Source organism: Triticum dicoccoides, chromosome 4B, assembly GCF_002162155.2.
Source record: "Triticum dicoccoides isolate Atlit2015 ecotype Zavitan chromosome 4B, WEW_v2.0, whole genome shotgun sequence".
In the NCBI taxonomy this organism is placed as follows: domain Eukaryota; kingdom Viridiplantae; phylum Streptophyta; class Magnoliopsida; order Poales; family Poaceae; genus Triticum; species Triticum dicoccoides.
The window spans coordinates 223,205,296-223,211,984 of NC_041387.1; positions in this window are offsets into that span (position 1 = coordinate 223,205,296).

Sequence of the window (6,689 nt, forward strand, 5' to 3'; positions counted from 1 at the left end):
TATATGGGAATTATGCAGTCTCATGTCTTTTAGCTAGCCATATTATATGTGAAATGTGCAATGCCATCCTGTTTAACAAGGCATCATATATTTGAATGATATCTTGCCCATCCTACATTTCCATTTGTCGTCAATGTTTGTACATTAAACTACTCTTCAAGTGAATCAGCCATTTGGGTGGGAGATGGAAAAATCTGGAGTGAAAACAAGGCCTTTAGAGCAGACAGTGCTACTTGTCGAAGCAGATCTCTTGTTGGGTCCCGATAGCTCCTTAGAGATGGATTCAGAGACAGATGACCAGTCCTATTCCCCCACTAAGGAGTATGCTCTAACTTGGCACGGTTAGACTGCTCATATCATGCATATGGTGTCTTGCACTGCATAGTTTAGACATCATATACACAATATTCAACACCATGTTCTTAGTTCAGAGATCATATCAAATGCCCTCTGTTTATCATATAAATCACATATGTGAAATAAATGATGTGATCCTGATTACTTAGATAACATGTAGGTGAATTATGTCATGCGATCCTGTTTAGTTATTCATCATATCTTTGAATTATGTTATGCTATGCTATCCAGTTTAGATAGACATCATATATGTGAAATTATGTCATGCTATCCGTTTTGGTTAAACAATATACATGTCAACTATTTCATGCCCTCTTTTTTCCACACTATCTATTGCATCTTTCTCTCATACAATGTTTGTATATTCTACTATGTTTCCTAGTTATCAGCCATTTGAATTGAAGCGGGTGATGCCAGTATCTAGCGGACTAAAAACACGGTCTTCAAATAAAACAGTGCTACCTCTTCGTGGAGATGGCACCCCGGTTGTACATGCACAAGAACCAGCCCTACCACACATAACCCAAACTCTCACAGATTGTACCCCTACTATGATGGATAGAGAACCAGCTTCACCCAATCTAACCCCAACCCCAGCCGATAGTAACCCAGTTCCTGTTGACACATCACCATCTCCACCAGAGAGCTCCCAAACAAGAGCATTTAGTAAGGTAGTTCCAGTGCCCAAAGGGCCAGTACTATCAGGGCAAACCCCAACTCCACCAGTCAATACGCCTATTCCAGTGGAGGAAGCACAACCAGCTAGTCGTAGTTTAGCATCTATCGCATTTGATGTTGTTAAATCGTATGTGCGTATCTTCCCATCTTGGAAATATTATACTGAAGATGAAGGAAAATGCCAGTTGCAGGTGTTTGTCCAGGAGTTATGTGTAAGTAATGTTATTCATGCCAATTACTTTGCTTCGTCCCGTACATCCTACCTCCATGATGATTACAATACAGCAAATTTTCCCATCTTTCTCCACATAGAAGGACCGATTTGGAAACTCAGGATGAGGTAACCTGTGCTAATACCTCTTCTATCTTCAAGAAGGCTTGGTGGTAGTATCGGAATTACCTGAAGCAAACATACTTCACCGGCAAAGAAACTCATCAAATTCCCTTACGTTCTCCTAAGACACATTTACTAGACAATGACTGTGAACGCCTTGTTCTGTACTGGTCCCGAACCACGAATGTGGTAAAGTCTATAAGCTCATTTTCTATTTTTAAGTATTATATTCTTGCGTCTTACTGTACTCTGTTCATGTAGAACAAGTGCCTAAACCTGAAGAACAATTGTTCTAATTTAAGATTTCATTGCTATCGTAGTTCAAAAAAGCTCTAGGCGTTAATTGTGCATTTTGCCACCGCCTTGCACTTTACTGACCAAAGCACATGCTTATGCACAGTTATGCACAGATTAAGCATAGTTATGCACAATGCGTTTTGCCAACGCCTAGAGCCTAGGCGCTCTTAAGTGTGTGGCTGCACGATCGATAAAGAGTGCCATCGAATTTGTGTTTGCCCACGTCAAAGATACAGGGCAGCTGGCCTACTGGAATTTGGGAGGGTAGAGGTGCAGTTTTTCTCCGTGGCATGGATACCTACCTACAACGTTCTACTATCGGTGTGTGTGTGGGGGGGGAGGGGGCAGAGACCGATCGACTAGTATATGTGTGGGGAAGGCGAGAGACCAAGGTATGTATTGAGGGAAATTGATCGACATCCATGGATATGTGTAGGAGAGGAATAAGGTTGGGAAAAAGTCAAAGGTAGAGCGTCTGAGGATTGGTGGTGGAGTGGCGTCTCATAAATGGTGGGAGAGGCTTTCTAGACAAACGGAGGGTATGAGTGCAATATCAATAACAGAGGAGGGGGGATGTCTGTCTGTCTATGCACGTGCGTGTGAGAGACGGGTCTGGAGGTATTCAAGGACGATGAGGATAGAAGATATGGTTGTGGTAAGCATACGTAACTATATAGGAAGATCAACCGTCGTGTGTCCGAGAAAAGGAGAGACATAACTAGCGAGGTAAGTGTATCAGTGCTTGGTGAAAACGAACTATAGTCGACCCGGCTATACGTAGGGAGATTAGTTCATATACACGCCTGCATGTGTTAGAAGCAAATAAGGTCCATAGAGGATGTGGCTAGGAGATGGTGCGAGAGGCCTACCATGTCAAGGGGGAGGAGTGTGCGAGTATGTGATCAATGAAAAGAGGGGCGGGAGTGTGCACCTGCGTGGAATCGTATTGGACATAGGGGGGCATGGACGGTGAGAAGAGAAGAGGGGAAGTATATATGTGTTTGTTGTAGGCACACTTGGCTAGAGAGGTATATCGACCGGTGTGCCGGAAAGAAGGAGTCGGGGGCCTACACACACCTCTGGTGGACGACCTAAAGAGAAATAATGAACGTGCGCAATAGAGGGGACGCTAAGGGTGGGTGAGAGGGGGGCGGGCGTGTGCATGCACGATAGAAAGTTAGCGCTAGCTAGCTACAAATAGAAGAGGATCGTGAAGGTGTAAAAGACGAACAAAGGTCATAATTCATTATAAAAAAGTGGATACGGATACTTGAATAAGATATTATAATATAGAACATTGATTATAATTTGGGCTAATGTGTGGCTTTTGCAACTCAGGTCTAAACACTTGTCATAACGTAGGGGGCGGGCCACTATATTTTGTGTGATAAACACGGTGTATGTATGGAACATGGTTTAGATTATGAATATATAGTTAGTACATCAAATGTACTATTATTTGGAATCAACATCAAGTGTATTCAAAAAATAGAATTCGAGTTCCTGTAGTACACATAGTTCATATCTATCTCTATAGTAATCATGTGGTGTGTTATTAAGGTAATACACGAATGATGGTTGAAGTTGGCAACAATCATGATTGTAGATTCTTATTGAAATAGAGAAACGAACTCAAATTTAGTTCGAATTGCAGCGATAGTATAGACATTTGGAATGCACTAAAATGTTGGTATGAGTAGGTTACATGCATTATACAACAAGCAAAACAATTTAATCGGACATAACATGGATTCATACCCCCTCCTTCCATATATATAGGGCGTAATGAGATTTTTAAGACCGCCTTTGACTATTGACAAGATTAATAGTACATGACATGTGCAATGAAAAAATTATATCATTGAAAGAACCTTTCAAAGACGAATTTAACGGTGTGCTTTGTGTAAGTTGCATGTCATATATTATTGCTCTAATATTTGGTCAAAGTTAGCATCGAAAAGGGCATTAGGCCCTATATAGACGGAAGGAGGGAGTAGCTTTGAATAGAATTTCTATAGTAAAACGGGGCAAGACTCTCTCTTTGTGTGGTGTGAATAGTTTTATTTTTTTCGTTTTCTTTTTGGTTGATGGAAGTGCGAATTGATTTGGTACATACCAGTACAATATTGCTACACATTAGGCTTGTCCCTAAAATTCAACCCGTGTCTTGTTATATCCCAAAAATTCCGATATCGTGCTCCCAAAACTGGCGCCTTCATAACCCGCGCCTTGCTTTCTTGAAATTACAACGCGCACGAAAACTCCCTCCAGCTACCAAATCCCAACACGCAAAATCCCCTTTCTAACCCTGAGCCGAAAGGGCCGCTAGTTCAAATTCGTGGGGGGTACTTTTGTAACACACCCTACATTTTGGACAAGTGTGTCCCTAAGTCATGCTTCACCCCCTCCCATCACCCCCTTTTCGCCATTCGAAATCCCAGGCCGCCATAACCTCTCTTCTCCAGCCGCGAAACCCCACCCTCCTCCGTCCACCACCTCACCATTGCCCAGCCAGAGCCTCTTCCCCGACGACATCGTCCACCACAACAGCTCGACGTCCCTCGTCCACCTCCCCGGATGAGGATCCGTTGTCCATCTCATCGTCCCGCCGGTTCAGCCGCCCCATCCTCCACCCTCAAGGAGCTGCTCCGACGATCGCCTCATCTATCGCGGCTGCTCTATCCCCACAGCGCCGCCTTAACCTGCTCCACCAGAACCGCAACATCCTCACCGACTCCTCGGACGAAGCCGAGGCCTACTTGGCGCCACCAAAGAGGTTGTACACTCATCGAATCGCACCTTCTCCTGAACTCGACCTCCCGGCAACGACGGTGCTCCATCCCACACCCCCATTGAGTGGCTACCTTGAAGACGGCACCACGGGCGACATCTCCACGGCAGCTCTCCCCCAGTGCGAGGCCCTTTCGGCGGTGGCGTCCATACCAGCCGGATCTTCTGCTGCTGCTTTGGCTCTCACTCGCTCGCTCGCGCTGTTGCTGCTGCTCCGGCTCTCGCTCGATCGCTAGCTCGCCCAGCTGCTGCTGCTGCTGCTGTCCCCCTCGCTCGTGTTGTTGCTTTGCTCCAATTTAGCCACACTTCAGTCGACTAAATTAACTTTTGGGTCAGTCGATTTTCAAGGGTTGGGGGGACTCGCCGGAGTTAAGGAAGAACCACCCATAGGGGGGACAGGGGCTCGCAAGAGAGGTACCCCACTATCTATCTTAGGGTTCAGGGTGGGGGCAGGGGGCCTAGAGGGCTGGCCGTGGCGGCGGTGGGGAGTTGTTTCGGGGCGGCGAGGCGGCGCTGGGGCCGGCGGTTTGGCCTGTGGTGCCTGGCGGCTCAGGGGGGTGCAGGTTAAAGATGAACTGCAGGCCCTCCCTAAACTACATGTCAAGTGCCTCTCTGCTACCATTGTGTTCAGTTTCGACAGTAGCATTCAGATTCCACATTAAATTTCAGTTTTGACAGTTAAATTGAGAGTCAATAGTTTTTACCTCATCTGTTGTAGTCAGGTGGTTTTTGGTGATGTAAACTTTACATCCATTTTACATCATCTATTGGAGATGCTATTAGAATCCCACTTGAGATTGATGATGTCTGTTTTGTGCTGCTTCAGCCTTGACGTCTTACGGCAAACCGGAGATGCTCCAACAACAGAACAATCCATCACAATAGAGCAGTGCCTTGGATGCCGTTTAGGGATTCCTCAGATCTTCCTCCACACCTCCGACAGCCACCTCTACCTCAACTGCTTTAGCGACCAACCCAATGATACCGAGGTCGACACGGCTATGGCAAAGAGGTTGTACACTTGTTGCATCACTTACTACTATACATTCACGTCAATCAATTAGGGCTATTTTGGTTCAACGGAAAAACATAGCAATAGGTAATTTTCCAATGGCACTCTACTATTCATTTATTCATGCATTTTGTTGAAAGGAATGAAGCAAAACATCCACTTGGACATACTTTTCAAAATCCTATGCATGAAAACAAGACCAAGTGCATTAGTGCCAGAATAACATTCTAACTGTACACACTTTCATATGGTTTCACTTTATTTTGGCCATGTTTCTTTGCATTCCTCTGCTCTTCCAATTCTTGTAAACCAAACACCCAAGTTGACAGAAATCCTGTGTTTACAAATGCTCTGTTTACCATGTGCATTCCTATCCTATTCTGGTGTTTTTCCTATCCCTGCGTTTTAAGAATCATGCAAGCCAAATGAGCCCTTATAGAATTACTTCAGTTACAGGTACGTGTCGAAGGGAACTTTGTGTGGTTTGTCCTGCTCCTGCCGCGACGTCGTCCACCTCACCTGAGCTGCTCCATCGACAGAAGCACCCACCAAACCAGACATCACGACTCCTGACCATCTTTCGCCCCCTCAGATCTCCTTCCCTGCCATTGGCACCCACCGCAACGGCATCACCATCATTGACTCAGCAGATGAAGCTGAGGAGTATACGAGTCCACAAGAGAGGTCGCACTCTTTTGTTTCTGCTTATGTCATGCATTGCTTAAACTTACCTGCTACTTTATCGTCCTGTTCAGCTCTTGGACTCCCAAGTCAGGTCCAAATTAATGTTCAAACTTGTGTTCTAAATTAGTTGAGGGGCACATATCGAGGCAGCAATGAATAGTATGTCTGTGTAATATCTGGTTCGCCTAGGGTATGCCTATGTTGTTCATCTTGGGTGGGAAACAAATAGTAAAGCAATCATCATCTGTCTTTTTATTAATTAAAGCAATCATCAGCCTACTATCATTATTTTTGGATCCATCCACTGGTTGTTACCATCACTCTAAATTTGTACATGCTCTCCTTACATAATCTCACCATATTTTTTTCGTATGCATGTCAGATATTGTACACAGTCATGTTGAACATGTAGAGAAAAAGAGAAGAGTTTTGCACGGAATACAATGTCATGCAGACATCGCTCCATGGTGGGTTCAATGGCAAACCCTCCCCACCACTCTCCAGATTGTAATCCAGAGGAAGATATCTGTTCTGAGG